Raw genomic sequence first — 23024 nt, forward strand, 5'->3', positions numbered from 1 at the left:
ATTAATTGTATTTTATTACACATTACACTATTCAGGCATTTAGGGCAAATATCGTACCCATTTATTTATTATATGATATAAGCAAATCATACAAAACAGTCACGAAAAAAATACTTATTTCAAGTGTACAGTGGTCAAACGATCAATTTATTTGAAGAAAAGATGCAAAAATGATGACAATCCGCTGTAAAAATCAGATCCGGACGTACACTGATTCAGAAACTGCCGCGATGCTACGTTATTTATGATTGTGAAAAGGGATTGGCTCTCGTGTGTCCGTGACCAATCGCATCAGTAAATCAGCTAAGAATGTGAAGCGCTATTGGCTCTTGTGACCGACTACTTCATGCTGGTTTATGTTTGAATGAGATCTGACTGTGCATTCTTTATATAAAGTAATCGCATGGCTTCACTTCGCAAGGTTTGCAACGCAAATGGTTTGTAATACTTTTATACTGTTTTATGCAATAAATACCTGACTGTACTTTTACTTGTGTGTTGTGTTTTATATGGTTGAGAAGTGGTTGGGTTTAAGGTAAGGGTGAGGGTGGGGTTAGATGCTCCAAAATATCTTTAAAACCATAAATGTTTATGAAACAGTTTCTACATTTACAAATTCATTAAATTAAATGTGTTTAATCTGATGTATAAGGCAAAAAACTTAAAACGTTACAACAGGTTGTATAAGCTACTGCCGCTAGAGAACACTAACGGCGCATTCACACGGGGCGTCAGCGTCAACGCTTCCCATTCACTTTTAATGAGTGATGTCATGCGTTGCCGAACTGAATTGTGGATCCGTCGGCGCCGCGTAAGTGCCGTTACTCACAATTTCTCAACTTTTCAAGCGGCAACGCGTGCGTCAGCCACTCAGATCGCCTTATGCAAATACACAGTGCCAGCGAATTACGTTTATGGAAGAACGGAGCATGTGTAGCGGCCACTGTGATTGGCTGTTGGCCACGCTTCAGACAAGCCTTCCATAAAGTGTTAAAGCTGACGCCCCGTGTGAATGCGCCGTAATGCTTTAATACGTCACTTAACGTCGTAATAAGGTGCTTGCACAAACGACTTATGAGGTCGTTATTTTTTGGAGGACAGTCTTTTTTTATTTGCTGAAGTAAATAGTGGCGGCCGGTGACTTCTTTTTCGAGGGCACACAATGCGAAGTTCGTCACAACATGTATGTAGCCCGCATCGTGTGTGGTTCGTCATTTCAAAATATGTGTTCGTGCGTCATGTGCATCACATGTTTTGTCAAAATAAGTGCATGATGCAGATGCGTCTAAAGGGTTTATGATTTTAAAAAAATGCTCACGTTTGCAAGATACTCATATAATCTTATGCGTAATTAGAGTTTACTGTTAAAGGAGTAGTCCACTTTAAAGATGGGGTCCATTTTCATAGTAGGACATAAAAATACTATGGTAAGTCAATGGGCCCCATCTTTACAGTGGACTACTCCTTTAAGGGAGTGTCTTGCGTGTATTTTGTGAAGGTGAAAAAAGCGTCTCTTTTATCATAAACATATTTTGAAAACACAAGCAACACACAACACTCTGAACACATATTTTGAATTTGCGCCCCTTGGAAGAGCAGTCACCAGCCGCCACTGGAAGTAAATAAAATAGGAGTCACTAGAAGTCGTCACACACTAAAACAAAGCAAAATTCGGGCTGTCAGTGAAAATTTAAAAAGCTCCTATGGTCCGATTCACGATTTTACATTTCCTTTGGTGTGTATGTGTGTATTAGTTCATGTTAACGATAAGCAAAAGGTACAATTATCGTCACCAACGTACATCTCTACAAAACACACGGATTGTAGGCAACAGTTTACTTCCTGGGATTGGTGATGTAGACAAGACCGACATTATCATAGTTCCTCCCGCTTCAGACTCACAGACTGTAGGTTAACTCCTGTTAGCATTGCGAACAAATCTTTCAAACATGACAAGGAGCGTCACATTTCTGGCTGACATAAGAGGAATTCAGACCAATCACAACGTACAGATTAGCTGGCCAATCAGGGACACTGCGCTTATCAAATTGATGAGTTTTGTACAAAATCTGTGCGTTTCAGAAAGACAGGATATCTGGCGCTACAAAAATGTACGGTATGCGGAAAATAATGTGTTTCTTGAACCATAAACCATGCAAACACATTGCATTATACCAAATACACAAAACGACAATATAGCAATAAAATAGGTGCACTTTAAAAACGCCATGGTCAAAAAATTAATCAATGAAGCCAAACACTGTTGACTTTGTTCACATGATGGAATATCAAACATCTCATAAATTATTAAATAAAACATTTAATGACCAAATTCAACTTTATTTTGGCTAGCAATGGGTTACTCATAGCTGGACTATATAAAATTGACAAGCTTGTTTAGTATGCCACGCATACTCAAAATGTGACCTCTGCATAACCTATCCCATTGAGTAGTGAACACACGCACCCGGAGCAGCGGGCAGCTATCCCAGTGCCCGGGGAGCAATAAGGGTTAAGGTGCCTTGCTCAAGGGCAACCCGCCGGCTGTGAGACTTAAACCTGCAACTCTCAGGTTACAAGCCTGACTCTTTAACAACCACTAGACTACAACTGCTCTTATATCGAGTCTATAGTCAACCTAGATGGTGAAATTATGACTATTGCTTGCTAGGATATATCTTAAGAGTTTCATATAAAATGTCTTTGAAAACACAAACAAATAACGCATGTTTCAAATTCTTTCATGATTAAATGATCTAATTGAGATTTAGAGAACCTGACAGCTGACGTTGTGATCTGTTGTCTTCTTTCAGATGGCTATTTGGATCCAATCACCTGTGATGTATGCAGAATCTAAAGGAAAAGAGAGGTAGGGGAGGTTAAATATTCTGGATTTCCGCAAGTCATAAATTGCTCTCTATCAGGGAAATGTAAATCAACGTGGCAGTAGCAGATTGATGGAGCTGCTGTGGCTGGGTGCACTTTTATTTGAGGCTGAGGCAAAACGCTCTGCGTTAATATAGATGGAAAGAGAGGGCTTTTAATGCAGACGCTAGTATGCATGCGGTGAATTCAATATCTCTGAAGCCACAGCCAACGCTAAAGCAACCAAATTGAATTTTTACAATAAAAATTGAATTGGCAATGAAAATGTGTGTGTAATATTGGCCATATTACAGTTCTGATGCGTTTTTCCACACCTTTTGCCAGGATACAATCTGCCCTAAACATCAGCTATTTTTAAACAATCAGCCAATGTCTGATAGAATGCTTTTATCTGCCAATATTTCATTTACGTATGAACTAATTCTTTAAATAAGCAAATAAGACATTAAGCCTTTTTATCAGGACATAGAGCTTGAATAAAATGTACATTTTTAACCCACTTCAGTTATTTAGATTATAAAAAATAACCTCGCTAAACTGTTACTTTTCATAGATTCATGTAATAGAAAACAAAACAAAATCATAAAAATCCCTGTGGGGTCAGTTAAATAAACTTCAGTCAAGATATGTTCTCCTATTCTACCAAAATAACTCTTTCATTTACGTAATCCTGTTAAAAAATGTATTCCAGAAACGAGACAAAAGTACAGATAAAGAGAGCTATATTTTGTAGTGGATTGATCTTGCAGAGCTTTTTTGATGAGCAATAAAGCACTATACAGTACTCTTGACAGTAATGTGATGGTTTGTTTGTTTGTTTATTCTTCACTCCATACATGCATCTATGCCTATATTCATAGCGATAACTAGTTAATCTAGACACATGATAACTAGTTAATCCGTTCTCCCAAGGGTTTTTCCCTCCTAGGACTTATTTTTCCTCGGATAAAAACATGGGTTTTTTTTTCTCCTAGGGGGTTTTTCACCCCGGGGAGGCAGCCTTTTTGGGCTTTACTTAGCTTCCTCTTCTAGACGTTGCTTTAGTAATACGTGCACTTATAATATTGAGTCATAGCCGCAGCAAATTTATTTTGTATTTTGTTGTGCTATCTGTCGTTTTTCTGTGCTTTTCACTGCTTCTATTTATGTAAAGCTGCTTTGAAACAATTGACTTTTGTGAAAAGCGCTATATAAATAAAATTGAATTGAATTGAACATGTTAAAGGAAAACACCACCGTTTTTTTATATTTTACTATGTTCTTACCTCAACTTAGATAAATGAATACATACCTATCTTTATTCAATGCGTGCAATTAATCTTTGTACGGCGCGTTGTGAATGTGTTATCATTTAGCCTAGCCCCATTCATTCCTTAGGATCCAAACGGGGATGAATTTAGAAGCCACCAAACACATGTTTTCCCTGTTTACAGACTGACATGAGTAGTTAAACGAGAAAGTATGGTGGCCCAAAATAAAACGTTAATCGGATAAAAAATGAGAACTTGTAAGGCGGAATAGCACTTAGATTGCAGCACTTTGACCTAGGGCGCAGTAATATTGACAGAAGTTTGAGCAAAAAGGGGGTAGTTGGGAGTGATGATGTTACTGCGTCACGTTTTACTTTGTGTGTCAATACTTACTCTTGTAACAGGTTTTAAATAGGGAAAACATGAAAGTGTTTGTTGGCTTTCTTTTTCATCCCTGTTTGGATCCTAAGGAATGAATGGGGCTAGCCTAAATGCTAACACATTCACGACACGCTGTACAAAGATTAAGTGCATGCATTGAAAAATGATAGGTATGTATGAATTCGTCTAAGCTGAGGTAAGAACATAGTAAAATATTGAAAACAGTGATGTTGTCCTTTAATCCACACAAATTGAATCATACACATGTTGGGGACGGGCTACTTAGCATTTCCAATTCACCTAACCTATGGGAAGAAACCGGAGTAAACCCACACTGTCACATGGAGAACATGCAAACTCCACACAAAAAGGCCACCTGACCTAGCAGGGGCTCGAATCAGGGACCTTTTTGGTGTGAGGCAACAGTGCTCCCCACTGAGCCACTGCACCACCCGTCATTCCTCAAGCCTGCAGTAAGCAGAGATGGTGATCTGTTGAATTTTCCCATCTCCTGTGTGTAAGGTGTGATGTGTCCCTCTCCCATCTGTTGGATGCAGCTCATTAGGATGCAATAGAGATCCCTTCCAAAACAAACCCGGTCTGCGCTCAGAGAACAGGGCTGCTGGTAAACAGCAGCATGACATGACAGCTTTACTCTCACTATCGATAAATCCTCTCAGCTTCATCAGCCCGTGTGCACACCTGCACACCAGAGACAGAGGAAAAAAGTAGGTAAAAACACAAACTAGAGAACTGAAAGATAAACTGTAGCTCATAACTAAACCAATCCAAACATATCCACCATCCCACAATTCCTTTATTCCCAGCGAAAACATTGTTTACAAGTTGCTTGTTTAAAGAGCTTGAAGCTTTTGTTTGTTTTAATAATCAACTTTGTCCCTGATGTTGCTTCTAAAGTTTCTTGGAAATCAGTGAATTGTTGTCATACAGTACAGTAAGAGTTCATAAATGAATAGCACTGCAAAATGAATAGTTCAGATAATTGGGAAATTTGGGAACTTGGGAAAGTGGATAAAAATGCTCCAACTTTGGATTGCAGACTTTGGCTTCTCATAGTTGAGTTGTGATCTCTAAAAGAGGAGATGCATGTGAGCTTTAGGGTTTTTTCCCAGGGGAAACATCTTAGAAACCAGAGATTTCGATAAACTTTAATGATGTCTAAGAAATAACTGTGATCTGAGCTCCTGTCTGTGATTATGATTCATGCATGTGGCAATGTTTTCTGAATGCAAATCCGTTTGAATCTGGCTGTTCTTAAAGAAGCATTATAAAAAAGAATAGCAGCAAAAAACCCAAACCCAAAACATACAAAAGGTTTGCAATTTCAGCTGAATGCCAATATGGAGATGCTGTCAAGTCATAATTCAGGTCGACAACAAAGACTAGATCTTTCAGCTATATCCTACGTTTTCTTGCACAAAATGATGACTTCTGAAACCATGTTGGACAATTCTACACAATGCATAATGCTTTCTTTTCTCAAAAATTTTTGGGGGGCATTTTTGTATTTAATAACCAACGGTATTGTAAGGAGAGAACAGGAAAGTACAAGGTGGAAAGTGGGGAACAGGACCATTTGAGGATGCCAGGACTTGAACTCGGAGTATATGTTGGAGCATTGCACAGTATACTAGCGGCTCTGAAGCAATGCATAATAGTTTTCTTTAGGGCTGGGCCAGAATATACGATTATTCAAATATATGTTTTCGAACGGTTGGCATTTGATTTTAAATTTTAAGATTCAAATATTCTTTTTTTAACATTATTAGCAATAATACAGAGAATATTCGCACCAGCCCTAGTTCTACTTTCCTAAGGCTAAAGATGATTTCAGGATCCATATTAAAGAGAATGGTTTTACATACAGTATATAATAGTAATTTTGGACTCCACTGTAGTTTAAATAGTATTGTGGAATCAGCTATTTTGGATAACCAGCCCCTAAATGGCACATTAAAATAAAAATAGTAGTGGGTTGCTTTATATGTCAATCAGATGGTTACATCTTTTCTAAGTTGGCAGTTTTTAAGCTAAATAAGCTTCCAAGTGGGCAAAAGTTTTAGGCTACTTACATAAAACATATCAGGACATAAACAAACATTTAATAAACATTAATATTTCATTTAGTTTTAAATACAAATTCTAACAAAAAAACATTAGATTCTCTGAATTCATATAACTTCAACTAGGGTGGCCATTCGTGCCAGTTCCGCCATACACGTCCTGAACATGTTTTCAGTTCAAGTCATCGCATACGTCATCGAGGTTCTCACATTTCAGTTAAAATACATTCAAAAATTAAGATTTATTTCTTTTAAGACATAAAATCGTTGTAGTTTCATTCTTACCTTGAAATGTAATGGTTGCTTTTCTGAAATTGAACCCCAAAACATGTTCGGAATGTGTCCGGCGGAACGGGCACGAATGGCCACCCTAACTCCAACACGTTAAGCCAATCAGGAATATTTCAATATATTATATTTAAAGTGCACCTATTTCATTGCTAAAAAACATTATTTTGTGTCTTTGGTTTAATACAATGTGTTTGCGTGGTTTAAAAAGACATTATTTTCCACATACCGTACATTTTTGTAGCTCCAGATTTATCTAATTTCCTGAAATGCACGGATTTAAAAAGCTCTGTGTCCCTAATTGGCCAGCTAATCTGTTTGTTGTGATTGGCCTGAATACTTCTGACGTCAGCAGAAAATGTGACGCTCCTCACCATGTTTGAAAGATTCGCTCACAATGCAATGCTACAGGAGTTAACTTACAGGCTGTCAGTCTGAAGCGGGAGGAAATATGACAATGTTGATCTTGTCTACATCACCAATCCCAGGAAGTAAACTGTTGCCTACAATCCGTGTGTTTGTTGTAGTCCAAGAAAAGAGATTTATGTCGGAGACGATAACTCGCGTCATTGTTTTACTTTGGGGTTCTTACCTTTTGCATATCGTTAACATGTACTAATACAACTTGCACACCAAAGGACATGTAAAAATGTGAAACGGACCATAGGTGCTCTTTAAATATTTCATATTTATGAGTGTCTGTACAATCAGGTAGAAACCTCACTGCCGTCTGCTCTTCTGTTCAGAGCATCAGCAATAAACATAACGAAAGAAAGAAAGAGAGCTTTTCTTGGAAACAGAATAAAAATCATGCAAAGATGTCCAATGCCATCCCAAACGCAGCAGGATTTGTCCTCTTAAACCTTGTGTTATAGAAACAGAGCTCAAGCTGTGTGCAGGTGGAAACACTGTAAACTGGCTCTTATCCAGTTATCATCATTAGAGCTGAACCCACCTGCTGTCAGCTTTATTCACTTAATTATAATGTTTATTTAAGGAGGATTTGAATCTTTCATTTCATTTTTTAGTTCCAAGCGGTCTCACATGAGATGCTTTTTTAAAAATACATTAAAATTACAATTCATGACTTGAATACATCTTGTAAATATTGAGCATGATTTAAATGTTTAACTGAATTGGCATTTTGATGTTTTTCTGGCTTAAATGTGCTTTAACCATCATGGGATTATACATAAGCATACATAAGCGTTTTAAAACATAACAACATAAACAAACGGCTTTTGTGACCCAAACTTAACTTCCGGTAGACTAACATAAAGAATCAATAACAGTAAAGGGGGTCGCACACCGGACAAGAAGCGCGGCGTGGCCTCTAGGACAACTTGGAGGTACTGGACGTACACATTAAATAGCGTGAGCTTAGTCAGACAGCGTCTACTTCAAAATGCAAATTATAAAACGGGCAGTTCTGGTTCTTCATTCTGATTGGTTGAAACGCGTTCTAAGCCGTGATAAAATACACCGGTAACCTCACGGTTCAGACCACATTACATAAGTATCACTGCGCCACTGTTGCTGCGTACTGATTTATGAAAATAAACAACAGAGTCTTTAATCATTTTTAATATGTCTACAATTGCACGATTATGGCGATATCCAGATAACTGTCAATAAATATTGTTTAGTCATCTCGTCGATAAAGAGAAAACGTTGTCTGAGGAGTTTATAACTCAAGTTCATACGTCTGCTATTATCCACTGGGTGGCGATCTTACCCAACTTAAACACGGACGCATTCACTCAACACCGAAAACACAGCGTGTAAGTTTTGATGGCTTTGAATCTGATCTCTTACATAAGTTCTTCACAAAATTTAATTATCTCCGCTTTTAGCTAAAAAATTTGAGAGGTGATAAAAGAACAAATGAAGGTAGGATGAAACATTTTTTTGTTTGTTTTTGTTTGAAAGCGGATGGTCTGTTCTTTCATTTGATATTTTATGTTAATTTAAAGAAGATAATTTTTCTGCAAGGCATTAAACTAAAACTGGGTGGCAACTTAAAAAAAAAACGCTGACGGGGAAAGAGTTCAGCATGCTTCCGAGCATATTTGATCATCACTTCAACAGTTGCATGATATAAATGTTAATGTATAAATTAAATTAGATGAACGTTGATTTATAAAATAAACACCTCAGTCTTAAATCCTATTTTCATTGTGTTTTTGCTGCATCTCTGTTGGTTGGTAACTGCACTCTTTTTCAGTCACTCTTGATTCTGAGGAACTACTTTGTTTGGCGGAAGAGTAATATTTGTACTAATATAATTACAACTTATTTGTGTTTTATTTTATAAAATCCCTCTAACGTTATGCATATGAAGTAAACGTTTAAAAAACGCAATAAACCCCCTCGAAGCAGTGGGGTTACAGTGCATTTTATAACAGCTAAGGGGGTTTTAGGCACTCCGCTTTGCGTCGTGCCTACAACGCCCCTTAGCTGTTATAAAATGCACTGGTAACCCACTGCTTCGAGGGGGTTTATTGCTTTAATATACGTTATCAGCAAATGTTAATCGCTAATGATTTGTGACAAATATGATGTTATTTAATGTTAAACTATGTGAGTGGCGCAACAGGGAACAGAGTAGTTTATTTTTGAAAACAAGCTAAATAAATTACAAGTAAATGACCTCAGCTCAAATCATAGCTAAAGAGTATCAACTACTACACTGAGCTAAGGTTTTGTGTCAAATGAATGCATACAATGTTAACTACTGTACAGATCCTTGAAATCTTTCCTGCCTGCCGAACCCCTCTTCACACAGTGATCCATGCTAGCGTCACCTCTCGTTTTCTGAAACCAAAACATTTTTATTTTCGACAAGGTATTTGTTTCAGAGGTCAGTTTAGCCACTGGCCAGACCAATAAATAAAACGCAAACTAAAGTTTATAGTCGTGCATAAGCTCTATGCCGTAGCTATGCCGTAGGTTATCCTAAGCCTGTGTGTAGCTCAACGTAGCCTGGCATGTTTGCACGTCGACGTGGATGACGACGCAAAAGTTTAAATGAAAACCATTGCAGAACCTACACCATCGTGGTTACGCCGTAGGACCTACGCAAAACTATAACGATCCCTTAACTTCAGGCCAAGCACGCAATTGTGACAACCCTTATCAGCGTGGATATCACTAGTCACATAAATTCTTGACTTCATCTTTGCCTTTATAAATTTAAGTCACTAGAATAAATGCATGGTTCTTACAAACATCTGCTAACACAAGAAACTCAACAACAGCTCTATAATACATTTATGCAACCCTCAGGTCAAACCACAACAACATCCTAGACTGTGCGCTCTTACCATTTACATGAAAAATTAAATGATCAAACACACAAAACCAGAACTGACATTAACATGAAAGATCAATAAATCTTTTGATTTATGCATTTTAGCTCTGTTATGTTATAACAATCGACGAGCATCAAATCCACCACATGTACGGTATAAAACTGGTCTTTGGGTGCTTGAGGTAACAACCGCTCAGAGCTACTCAGAAAAAAGCAGACAGTTCGGTCCCACATGATGGAAGGATTTTATGAGAGGACAAGAAAACAAATAGATCTTGACTCACAGGGAATTTTGAAAATGGGATTTCAGAATATGAGTGAGCTGATAAACACGTGTTTATGGGAGAAAATGTCAGTGATATCCAGCTACAGCAACAGAGCAGAACATGGCACTTACTTAACAGCAGCACTGCATTCAGAATCAGTATCAGTATCTTTCACATTTATGAACATTTGAAAATATTGTTTTAACAAAAAACTTCTACTTTGTAAACCAAACCAACCTGATTAGTCATAAACTGAAAACTTTGATTTGAAAAGGAAAATTAGGCTATATGAAATTTGAAAGATGGATGTGAAATATCCATATTTAAAACTTTATTAAGGAAAATAAATACCTTCTGGTAGCGCCGCCATCTTAGTCGCGCCCGCATTCAGGATGAGAGCTTACGCAGCCTACGGAGGCTACTCTGCTGCTGCTCTGTGCCCCCACCCTCTAGTGGTGGGCGATACTGCAAAATTTGGTATCGATCTGATACTAAATACATATAGGGTCAGTATTGCCGATTCCGATACCAATCCGATACTTTTTACTTTAAAAAATACTTTTGTGTAAGGGAGAGCAGTGTCATTATTTCTGAGGTGAATGAATGATAAATTCTTTAGGCTTTTTTTATTAAAGTATTGAAGTCCACAATATTATTAGTTATTAGGAACTGTAGAATTTATTTGTTACAACCTTTTTTAAAAAAATGAAGAATAACAAAAATCTCTCCCTTTTTTCTGGTTTTAAAAGCAAATGAAATAAAGTAAAATAAAGTGCACACAATTATTACTTTTTACACGTATCAAGTTACATTATTATTATTTAGAGCCGTAAAATAGCTCCACACAACGCTTCTCTTCCTCTCGGCCATCCTGATCTCTCACTCAGTTCGCTGCTCCTCGCGCGTCAGTGAGTCACGTGACGACACAACAACGAATCACAGCAGAGCAGCAGGAGGGGGAGGAGTAGCAAAGTTGGCCAGGATGTGAAAGCAGCGTTTCCTCAGGATTGTAGAGGTAGAAGACACGAGCAAAGTATAATGAACTTAGAGGACATATATTTAAATTGAAGTATCGATTCAATTACAATTGTATCGATCTGATACCAATACCAGTGTTGGCATCGATACTATCGATATTTAGATCGATCCGCCCACCCCTACCGCCCTCCGAATTTGTCATACATCACTAAGAAAAGTGCTTACACTACGCTAATACTCTCTCCTGAATACAGAGGAGTCTAAGATGGCGGCACTACCGGAAGGTATTTATTTTCGTTAATAAAGTTTTAAAAATGGATATTTCTACAACAACACCACGCGGATTACCCTCCGAAGACCTTTGTTTATCATCCTGGAGCCTTTTGGATTTAATTTGTGAAGGATGGACGCACTTTTTTGGACTTGAAGGTCGTGGACCCCGTAACATTACATTTAATCAACTGAAAGATCTAAAATATTTTCTAAAATATCCGAAAATGTGTTTGTCTGAAAAACGATGGACATATGCAACTCGGACAGCTTGGAGGTGAGTAAATCATGGGTTTAATATCATTTTTGGCCGAACTATCCCTTTAACTAATTCTGATGTAAACCACTTGTTTATGATAGTTATTTTGGAAATGTTATTCACTTTGTACTGCAAAGTTTTCTGACTGGTGAATGAGACATGAGATGTGACCCTCTGATCTGTGCGTGTACATGTGTTTAGAAAGAGGCGTGAGTTTGGATTGTGATTTGACTGGAGGGTGGGATCGTGATTTTTTTTGTACCCCATATGTACACAAAGTGCAAGGTACATTATTTTTTTTAACTTTCTTTTTGCATTTTATGTATTTACTCAAAGCACAGATAGCTGAGGCAGTCACAGACAATAAAACTGTGCAACAAATACATATTTTATAACAATTTCATTTTCTTTTGAGTACTTTTCTGAATCAATGATTTTGTCTTGTTTTTACAAAATAGCTAAACTTTTTTAAAACAATACATTTTCTTACCTGACAAGTAATACTGCAACTTCATTTAGACTTGTTTGCAAAGCATATAGTGCATTTTCTCATGTTCACTTTTCAAATTTCATCCCCCTTTATGCTTAAATTTAGAGAGATTTATGCGTATACAGAAAGAGAAAAAGATCCGTTGATGGAATAAGACAAATGACATTGATATTTAAGGTACGTTGTCTTAAGGCAATCTTTACACGATTTAGCTTCTCATGTAAATTTATCTTGTCATTCGGATTGTTTAGATATTTGTACTTGACAAGAAGACAAAGGTTCTGATTAAAGAACAGCAATTTCCTCTCAGTGTATCCGTATGTATTGATGAATGGAGGTAACCACCAACTCTTCCAGCATTTTTGACCGCAATCAAAACAGCAGGGATTGCAAATCACAGTGACCTTTCTCCAGACTAAATACATTGAGTACGAACGAGCCATAGCAGTCGTGTGCATGTGTGCATGACATTACACGCGTGTTTGTGCTGGCTGGACGGATCAGCCGCACCGGGTCATGGCACCAACTCATTTACGACTCAGATTCCTCCAGGCGATTTGTCCAAGCCCGTTGCCATATGTATCTCCGGCTTTCCCGGGGGTCTGTCCCACATGGTGCTGTCGCGGCATGCAGACTCAGGGGTTAGAGAGGACGCGCCGGCTCCTCTGGTCATGCAGATATTTTCGCCGTCCGCTGACAGCTGGCCACTCACACCCATACACGGTTGCTGTCATTGTGTTGGCTCGGAGATGCACAATGGCAGGGTTTCACTGTGAATCTGGCTTCAAGATAGGTGAGAGACAAGTCAAGAACCTTAGAGAGTCTCACAGACGGTCCTTCCTGCACAGGTGGCATGCATGGAATACTAACATACTGCTCACTACATACTGCACTGCCTTAAATTTATTTAAAATAGTATATGTAGGATGCAACTATGGTAGATATAATAATACTTGATACTAATTTGATACTAAACATGTCTTATAGGTGATAATATTTTGTTAATCTCATTGGAGATGTAGTACTGTAAATATCTGTGGGCTTCATGTTTGTAATGCACACTAGCATACTACTTTTGCAATAGATGGCATAAATATACTGCATAGTTTGCGAATGTTTATATGCATGGATTACTGGATGACATTTGCTAGGTGTATATTGCTTGGCACTGCATCTTACTAATGCAGGGACCTTTCATGTGACTCTGTCTGTAAAATTCAGGTTAAAGTCTCATAATCCAGCAATCCAAACCATTTATGTCCAAGAGACTCAATAATAATCTTTTACATTATAATGCTTTCATTTTTCATATTTAAAAACGTTTGTGTGCTGCTGCGCATCCTTATGTGTGATAAGCAAATGCGTGTTGTTGTCCCGTTTATAGGCAAATATACCTAAAGCACTCATTAAATAACAAAAACAATATTGCGCCATTTACTTTTTAGATTTTAGACCAGGTTTTAGTTGGTCAATGGCGTAGTCTATTTTTGTTGCCTCAAAATAGAAACGTGAAAACAATGCGCCTGAACACACCTCATTTTCAAACCAGAACGCCCATGTATGCAAAATTGGGCGCAATTGCATTTGCTATTTAAACAAAGTGGCGCTAAACGTGAAAACTATAATTGCGCGGGGTAAAACTATAGGAATATGTACAAATCTGTACCTCTCTAAAGTTGTGAATACATAAATATTTAATGCTATAGTCTTGTCAACATGTCGATATTATACGTTTACATGAAAACGTAAGTAAATGTACTTGTGTTACAACCACACTTTACATAAAACACACACGTATTCAGGAGATCACGTTGAACAATCTCCATTCGTTTACATACGCTTAAAGCGCTTGCGGTGTCTTAATAAGCTTAATATCATCTTGTAGTGTGAGCAAAATTCTCTATTTGTGTACTGCAACCAGATTTCATAACCGTCCAGGAAAAAAACCTGTAGTGTGAGCCCGGCTTTTGAAGAGTAGTGTGCTATTTAAGGAAAAAGTGCTACATGCTAAATTTCATGTCTTTGATGATGATTAAACCAACATCAAGTAATCATACGACCATACACCTCTGTGTGTATTTCTACACCCTGTTGTAATTTGTTGGATGGTGATTATGCCGTGCCAAGCGTGAGTCCCCAGTTGTTCTGTAACGTGAGGAAAATGTGCAGTGGTTGCAAGGCGAGTTGTTTAATAAATCAAAGCCCGGTGGCAAGCAATGCTGCCTCCGCTGTGCTGCTCAGCACATAAACAACATGTTGCGGCATCTGAGTTTTGTCACGTACGGATGAGACACCAGCTCAGCTTTAGACAAAGCCTGTGCTAGACAACTTTTATGGCATCATTTTGTCTTCAACACAGATTCACATTCGCACCTTTTCTCACAGACTGCATGTAGTTTTTGGAGATTGGAAATTAATGTTCTCATCTATGATTTCAGTTCCTTAACAGGTAACACTTTGCATTAGCTAACATGAAATTGTGTGACATTGAATAATCTTAGTTCGTGTTCATTTCAGCATTTAGCCTACTAATATGTTTTTAAAATAAAAAATGGTCACTATTAACATTTGTTAATGCACAATGAACTAACATGAACAATTGTATTGGCATTAATTAACGTTAAAGGGATAGTTCAGCCAAAACTGAAAATTACCCCATGATTTACTCACCTATATGATTATATTTTTCAGACGAACACAATCTCAGTTTTATTCAGAAAATGTCCTAGCTGCTCCTAAGTTTATAATGGTAGTAAATGGTGCTTTTGATTTGAAGCGCAAAATATGCATCCACACGGCTCCATTGGGTTAATAAAGGCCTTTAAGAAAAATATTAGTATTTAAAACTTTACAGACCAAAATAACTATAGCTTCCGATAACACCTAATGCACATTAACAAGAGATTATGTTTCCAACGTATGATGTAGCGTCTCGTATTGAGCAGATGCTTTATAAGTGACTTACAAAGATTATGATCGATATGTCATAGGGAGGCAAAAGTACAAAAGGTGCATATACATCTACTACGTTAATACTAGCAAAGATGAATAAATGCTGTAAATGCTGTTAGTTCATGTTAGCTAATGCATTTACTAAAGTTGACAAACTCAACTTTATTGTAAAGTGTTAACAATTTGTTAACTTTTGAAAAAAAAAAACTGTGGAAATCATCCAGTTCCTTTTAAAAAGACAAATGGTTTCCAACTAATTCTAGAAAATCTAGGAGAAATCACTAAAGGATACAAAGACGCCCGTCCCCATTCTGATTGCTTGATTATTATTATGCCCCGTCTCATCAATGCATTAAAACTTCATTAATTCCTTTGTCATTAATGTAATAGACGGATGCGAGAACAAGGGACTTGCTAATCACCTATTGAATCTAGCTGTTATCTTTAGGGGAAAATTAATTCCTGTTCATATTTGTCATACAGTAATAACATGCTTGCATCTAACCAGAACGTATTGTGAGTGGCAGACTCACGGTGGCCTTAATTTCAGCGTTGTGTACGAACACACCGTTCTGGAGACAACACGAGAGTTTACATGAAAAGAAGAAATCAATATGTTCCCGGAGAAGACAAATACTCGGCATAGATCTCGCTTTCATCATGCATATTAATATGTACAAGACATATGAGTAAGGCAAAGCTCATAGCATTGCTTTTTTAATATTTGATATAGAACAGAAATCAGAAACTTTTGTCTGGCGATTGCCATAGCAACAGTACGGTACATGCAATTTCTATTCGTAGAAAAGTGGCCGCCTGAACAAGTGCTTTTGACATTGAACAGAAAAAAGCTGGGTTTGTGTACAGTTCGTATTGTACGAGCACTTGCTTTATGAAAAACTGATCCAGTGGCGGCTCTCATATACTTACAGATGACTATAGTTTTCAAGGTCTCTGTGTGCTTTTTCTATGGGATACAAAAAGGAAACATTTTGTATCGTTTATGCTTGTTACATTATTCAACCATAATTTATTGTTCTCATGGGCCCACTTAGAACAAAGGGGTGAAACAGAACTAGTAGTGAGAATTCAATGACTAGTGCTTTAATTCACAAAAATCATCTTCTTGGTATTATATCAAAACAGGTTGTTCTTTACGGGTGTATATTTGCTAAGTGTTGTTTAAAATAGTATGCTACTTTGTTGTAAATTATTTTATTGTTTATGGTTCCTTATAAAAGTGGTTCTTTTGTGTGAAATGTTTTTTTTAGGTTTTGGTAGAAAACAACTCAAAAACATGATGAGGATGCAGCAGATGTGCTGCCTGTGAAAACACAGCAATTTTTGTATTTAAATCTTTTAATTTTTGCTAAGTAAGATCATGTCACAGATTAAAATCAGCGATTGAAATGAAACTTTGAGGCTCCAAATCTCATCATTAGATCATGCAATGTCTTTAAAAGTGTGGTTCAGATGCCCATTCAAAACGAGGGGACACGGGCCCCCTAATTTTTTTGAGCCAAATGGAATTGCATGCAACCTCCAAATCAAAGAAACGTCAATTAATCTGTTACTTAGTTGTGTTTTAATCTGTTTATGTGCGGCAACCTTGTCACTTTTCAGAGTTTTTCGTCATTTTGATAGGGTTTGGATCTTGTTACATGTTACTTTATTCATGATGAAGGCGCTTCAGATGCAACAGCGCAGACGCCATCAACATTTGAGCGCAGTCGTAGATTCCTTGCTGCTACATTTTGCAATCTTTGTGTCAGAAACGCTTACAACTTTTCCAAACCCAAGTACGGTAATGTGCAGTTAACCTCCGCTTTGTACAAAATGTATGGTTCAAAATGTGACAGTCTCAACGTTATATTAGTAGCTTTCTAGATTCATCTTGGTACAAAGCTCATAGGGGCACAGAATCACATGCTTAAATATGATTGTGCAATGAATTTTGTGCAAAAAAGCATTCCTCTAATAATTTTACATAAACATACAGTATTTTTGAGGTTTTTAATATTTGCAATTAAAGTAAAAAGTTTTAAATCAACAAAAGTGTTACAGCATTATTGCTTTTGCAGCATTAAACATTAAAATCAATCACTTAAACTTATCAATTAAACAAGAATGTACAGAATTTATATAAACAAATAAATGCCATTTCAGATGTAAATATGATTCCAATCTGTCATTATTCTGATTGAATTAATTAATAGATGAAATATTTGATATAAAAGCTAGTCAACACGTTTATTTTGGTGGTTTTCACACGAAGACTGGCTTAGATAGATTTTTTAAAATGTACGTGGGAATGCCAAGGAAAAGACTGAATGCTGAACAATATTTCTTTTAAAGTCTGTTTATGCACAAAAATCTGTGAGCTGTGCACACTGTGCCATCTTTAAAATGGTGCATGATGCCCCTGGTTAGTGTTGTAGTTCTCAAAACCGGTCTTTTTAAAGGTCTTGGTCTCGTCTTGGAATCGACCGCATTTTTACTCTGTCTCTTCTCGGTCTCAGACAAAACGGACTCGGAATTTTATTTCAAGACCGGTCAAGACCACAACTGATGGCCATCCCAAATTTATTTTTTATCATTAATTTTATGCAGTTTATTCAGGTTTGGCATATGATGTTGGCATTGTTTAGGTATCTCCCAATGACAATCTGCATTGTGTTAAGTGGATGGCAAGCCATGGAAAGCCAGTTCAGAATAAATGGTTAAGTTGATTTCAGTTCTTTAGTATTTTGTCACTTTTATTTGCTTATAGACAAAGATAAATTCCCACATATCTGCAATGCCTTTGATTATTTTATTAACTTCTCTGATGGCGCACACACACACACACACACACACACACACACGCACGCACCCGCACACGACAAGAAGTGCCTGATCATATGCATATTCCACATTTTATCATAAGTGTTTTAATGCAGTGACTTGCACTGGTCTTGGTCTTGTCTCGGTCTCGGCCTGTCTTGGTCATGACTTGGTCTCGGTTTAGGTAGTCTTGACTACAACACTACCCCTGGTGTGGTTGTACCCTAAAACATATAATATCAACGTTGACAGGACTAATATGTTAATTATTTACGTATTAACAGCTTTACAGATTTGTACGTTTTCATATTTATATAAAAAAAATGTAATGCTACCTGCACGGATTTATTGTATATGATGACTTTGTACCTGTGAACATGATGAGATGAGAACCATTTTAAAGTAATGCTCATGGCGCTGTCCGACGTTTTAAAACGTTTTGGCTCTCCACACATTTGTAAATTCTTTTATCTCTTGTTTGTTACAAATAAAGTATTTTTAGAGCACAAACCTTTTCTTGCATATTTGTAAATATTATTTGAGATTACACATCATGTAGGCTATTCATTTACAGTAATTTAAAGCCTGCTATTTTTACTTCCATGACTGAAAGAAAACGGCTTTTAAAATTTCAATATGAAAACAACACAATTTTAACATTAATCTTAAACTAGTGGTCTTCTTTCTCCTCTTAGTTTTTCAGTTTACAAATTCCGCCATTTAAATAGGGATTTGGCATGGCATCGAAACTGGCTTTTAAAGGGGATGAGAGCTGAGATTGGTTTATTGCACATTACGCCCAAAACACTCCCATTACTCATTGCGCGAATAGAAACAACCCTTTTAGACTGTGCTCCAGGCGCACAAACCATTTTTCCCATCATTAAATTAGCAAAAGTAGATTCAAGCATGCCAGTTTAGACTGTGTGCCGTGAACTTTAGTCAATGTGCTTAGATCATCAACCTCCTAAGACCTAGATGTACACATATGTGGACATATGTGGACATCAAATTTTTTGTTGTTTGCACCATAATACTTAATTCTGTGTGACTGGAACCTGTTATACACAAGGACAATTACACTGCTTATTGTTCTTAGATAAATATTTGTATATTTTATTTATTGGTTCTTCCTAACCCCAAAATAGCTGGTAGAAATCTGAAAAAAAGACAAACCAAATGTCAGGTCTTAGGAGGTTAAAATAGGGTTCTTAGTGTCAAAGGCTGAGCTTAGATTTGCCAAGTCTGTAATAAAAAGGCAATATTAATGAAGATTTCATTATGAACTCAAACATTTCTCATAAAATTTATCCAAGCTTATTTAGGAGAAGAAAAGGATGACAAAAAATGGCCAATAACAACATGGGTAGGACTGTTGAAAAGGAAAGGTAGAGAGGGGTGGCCTTCGGGGTAGAGAGCAGGAGAAAGAAAATGAAAAGAACGTGTCCAGGCCTTATGCGCCTTCTAGCCCAGAGAAGATTAAAGTTAAGATATTTTATAGATCAATATTTAAATCCAATCATTTTCAACATTTATATAAGAAACATCCGAGACAACGCTATGTTTGTTAGTTGTCACTGACTTATTGTACAAAGATGTGACATTCTGTTGTTAGATGCTTGGATACGAAATGTCAATGGAAACAACTGTATTTATAAAGATTAAATTACACCTGTCTTTGCATAAGTCTGCTCCATGTATATTGCCATAGACCTTCTCAAATGTGAAAATTTTTCAGATTGACATTTGGTGACATTCAATAGAGGTTTTCCAAAAGAACTAAACAAGAATTGAGGTTGATGTCACAAGACAGGACGGCACCTGTCAGTATATATCTGTTGTCATTTAGCACCTTAGGCCCTCCACGACTCCATCAGGGCCACACAGAAGCTCCATCAGATGAAGGCAAGGGGCTCACGTTTGTGGTCCTGTGCTTTATGTAGGGCCCTGGCACCTTGCTTTTCCACCTGACTGCAGTTGAAGACAGGCGGGGAAAAATGCACAGAGCTATCGCCGGGTGAATGCTGAAGGAGAATAGGCAGATAGATTGCTGTTGTCACCTCTTTTTCATTTATTTACCCTTGGCCCTTATCGCGTTCAACACGCTAACACGGGCAGGCGAATACTACAGTGTCACAATTAGAATCAGGAAGGGCTTGTGTAATGAGAAAAGAGGAAATGGTGAAGCGAGGCGTTCAGACGTAAAGAGCCACGCTTAAAGACAAGCTGTGCTCTTCTAATGACACCATTTACAGCTACTAAAGGCCATCTTTCAGAAGAATTGTGGAATAATGATTACTGTAGGTTAATATTTAATAAAATATAGATAAAATGTCATTATGTACCCATTGGTGTTCTTACATATTGAATGTAGATCAATTTTGATGAATATAACAAATATTTAACGTATGCAGTGGCCTGTTTGAGGGAGGGCACAACAACCTGAAAATCATTTAGCTGGACTAAAGGGTTTTTGAACCATGCATACTATAGTAAATATTAACATATACTAAAGTATTTTTACAGTTTATAAGTCGATAATGTCATATGATTAAACCAATTAGTGTGTTCATGACATTTGAACATCTTGTCTTATCTTAAAGCTGAAACTAAACAGGTTTTTCTCGTGGAAGGTCTGCATTCGTTAAAAATTAGCTAATAAAATATTTCAAATCAATATTTAATGTTCCTTACAGTACTTATGAGGTAAATAGCCATGACATAAGCAGGATAATGTTGCCAGATGGTTGTTATCACGAAATAAGCCCCTTTCGTGTAATACAAGACCCTCCACTTTGCATCTGGTCCTGATAACATTGTCAGGGCTTATTTCTGCGATTACAACACTGCAAAAAATGACTTTCTTACTTTGTATTTTTGTCTTTTTTAAGTACAAATATCTAAAAAAAATTTAAATCAAGATTTTTTTCTTGATTAGCAAAATGATATAAGAAAATAAGTCAAAGTTTTTAGAAGAATAAGTCTATTTTGGGGTAAGCTAATTTTTCTTGAATTTTTCTTGAATTTAGTGTTTAAGAAAAAGTTCAAGATTTTTTTTTTGCTTACCCCATTGGCAGATTTTTTTGCTTGTTTAATCCGCAAATTCACTTAAATTTGATTTTTTTTTTGTCTAAAAACTAGATTTATTTTATTAGGTTATTTTGCTTATCAAGAAAATGCATCTTGACTTGATATTTGTGCTTAAAACAAGACAAAAATACTAAGAAAGTCATTTTTTGCATTGAACCTGATGCTACACTGCAAAAAATTTAAAAATTCTTAGTATTTTTGTCTTGTTTTCAGTAAAAATATCTACAAATTTTTAAATTAAGATACTTTTTCTTGATGAGGAAAATGACCCAAGAAAATAAATCTAGTTTTTAGACAAAAAAATATATAATTTAAATAAAACATAAAAACAAGCAAAAAGCTTGCATAAAAGCATAAAACAAGCAAAAAAATCTGCCAATGGGGTAGGCAAATTTTTCTTAAATATTTCTTGAATTTAGTGTTTAAGAAAAAAGTTCAAGATTTTTTTGCTTACCCCATTGGCAGATTTTTTTTTGTTTTGTTTTGTTTTTGCTTTTATGCACAAAATCACTTAAATTTGATATTTTTGGTCTAAAAAACTAGACTTATTTTCTTGGGTCGTTTTGCTCATTACGAAAAAGCATCTTAATTTAAGAATTTTTTGATATTTTTACTGAAACTAAAATTGCTTAATGTAAAATTGTTTGTCCAGTGAACCAAAATAATCTTTTTTAGGAACATGTTTAGGCAATTTTTTTGTGTATACAAGAAAAAAAATAAATTTAATAAATAAAAAAAATCTTAGTTCAAGTTACTTATTTCCTTTTTTGAAAAGAAAATTAATTCATGACTGTATTACTGTTTCATGTAAATTCATGTTTTTCATACTACTAAAAATACTTTGACTACCAAGGCGGAGCGAGATTGAATCTGAGTCTCCTATAGAGCACTTAATTGATTACCTGATACAAAAGAGGCTTTTTAGTGTTTGACTCCATCCACAGGACAAAAATGGCTTTCTTATTTGATTTTCTGTGGATACAGGAGATATTTTTATAAGGAGTCTTTTAGAAGAAAATGTAATTGCTCAGAGTTTGCTTATGTCATATTTCTGGAAACCTAATGGATTTAGGTCATGTTTGGAAGAAATCGCTGTCAAATCTTCCCCCTCAAATATACTGAGAGATATAAAGTAGACCCATATGAGACATACAGTCACAGTAAGCGTATAATATTCATTTGGATATCTCACATCTGTGAAATCAAGGTTAAAGTCTCATAATCTAATGATGAGATTTGGAGCATCAAAGTTTGATTTCACATTAATTTCAATATCTGACATGATCTTACTCAGTCAATGATTATTGTTAATGCTTTTTTACATTATGTATCATTTTATGTAGAAACCAGTTACAAAAAATGACAAGTTTTTATAAAAAAAAAATTATCCAAGTTTTGATATTGGTATCGTAGCAATATAAGCATCATTTAAACTGAGATCTCTTATAAACCTCTAAAGCAGACACGGGTAAAATTGCTGTTATTTCTGAGATAAAAGATTTTATGCAAATGTCTTTATGTACAGTAAAGTATTTAAATCTCATCGCTGTCTAGAAAACAACAGAGATATTAAGAGATCTCAGCAATGTTTTTTTATATGTAGATTGACACTAATAGTCTTTTTGTGAATGCATATCAAACAGGCAATACTTTTCCATGAAATATGCCATGAGGGTTAAGCTCTATATCCACTGAAA

The sequence above is a fragment of the Paramisgurnus dabryanus genome, chromosome 11 (genome assembly GCF_030506205.2).
Source record: "Paramisgurnus dabryanus chromosome 11, PD_genome_1.1, whole genome shotgun sequence".
NCBI lineage: Eukaryota > Metazoa > Chordata > Actinopteri > Cypriniformes > Cobitidae > Paramisgurnus > Paramisgurnus dabryanus.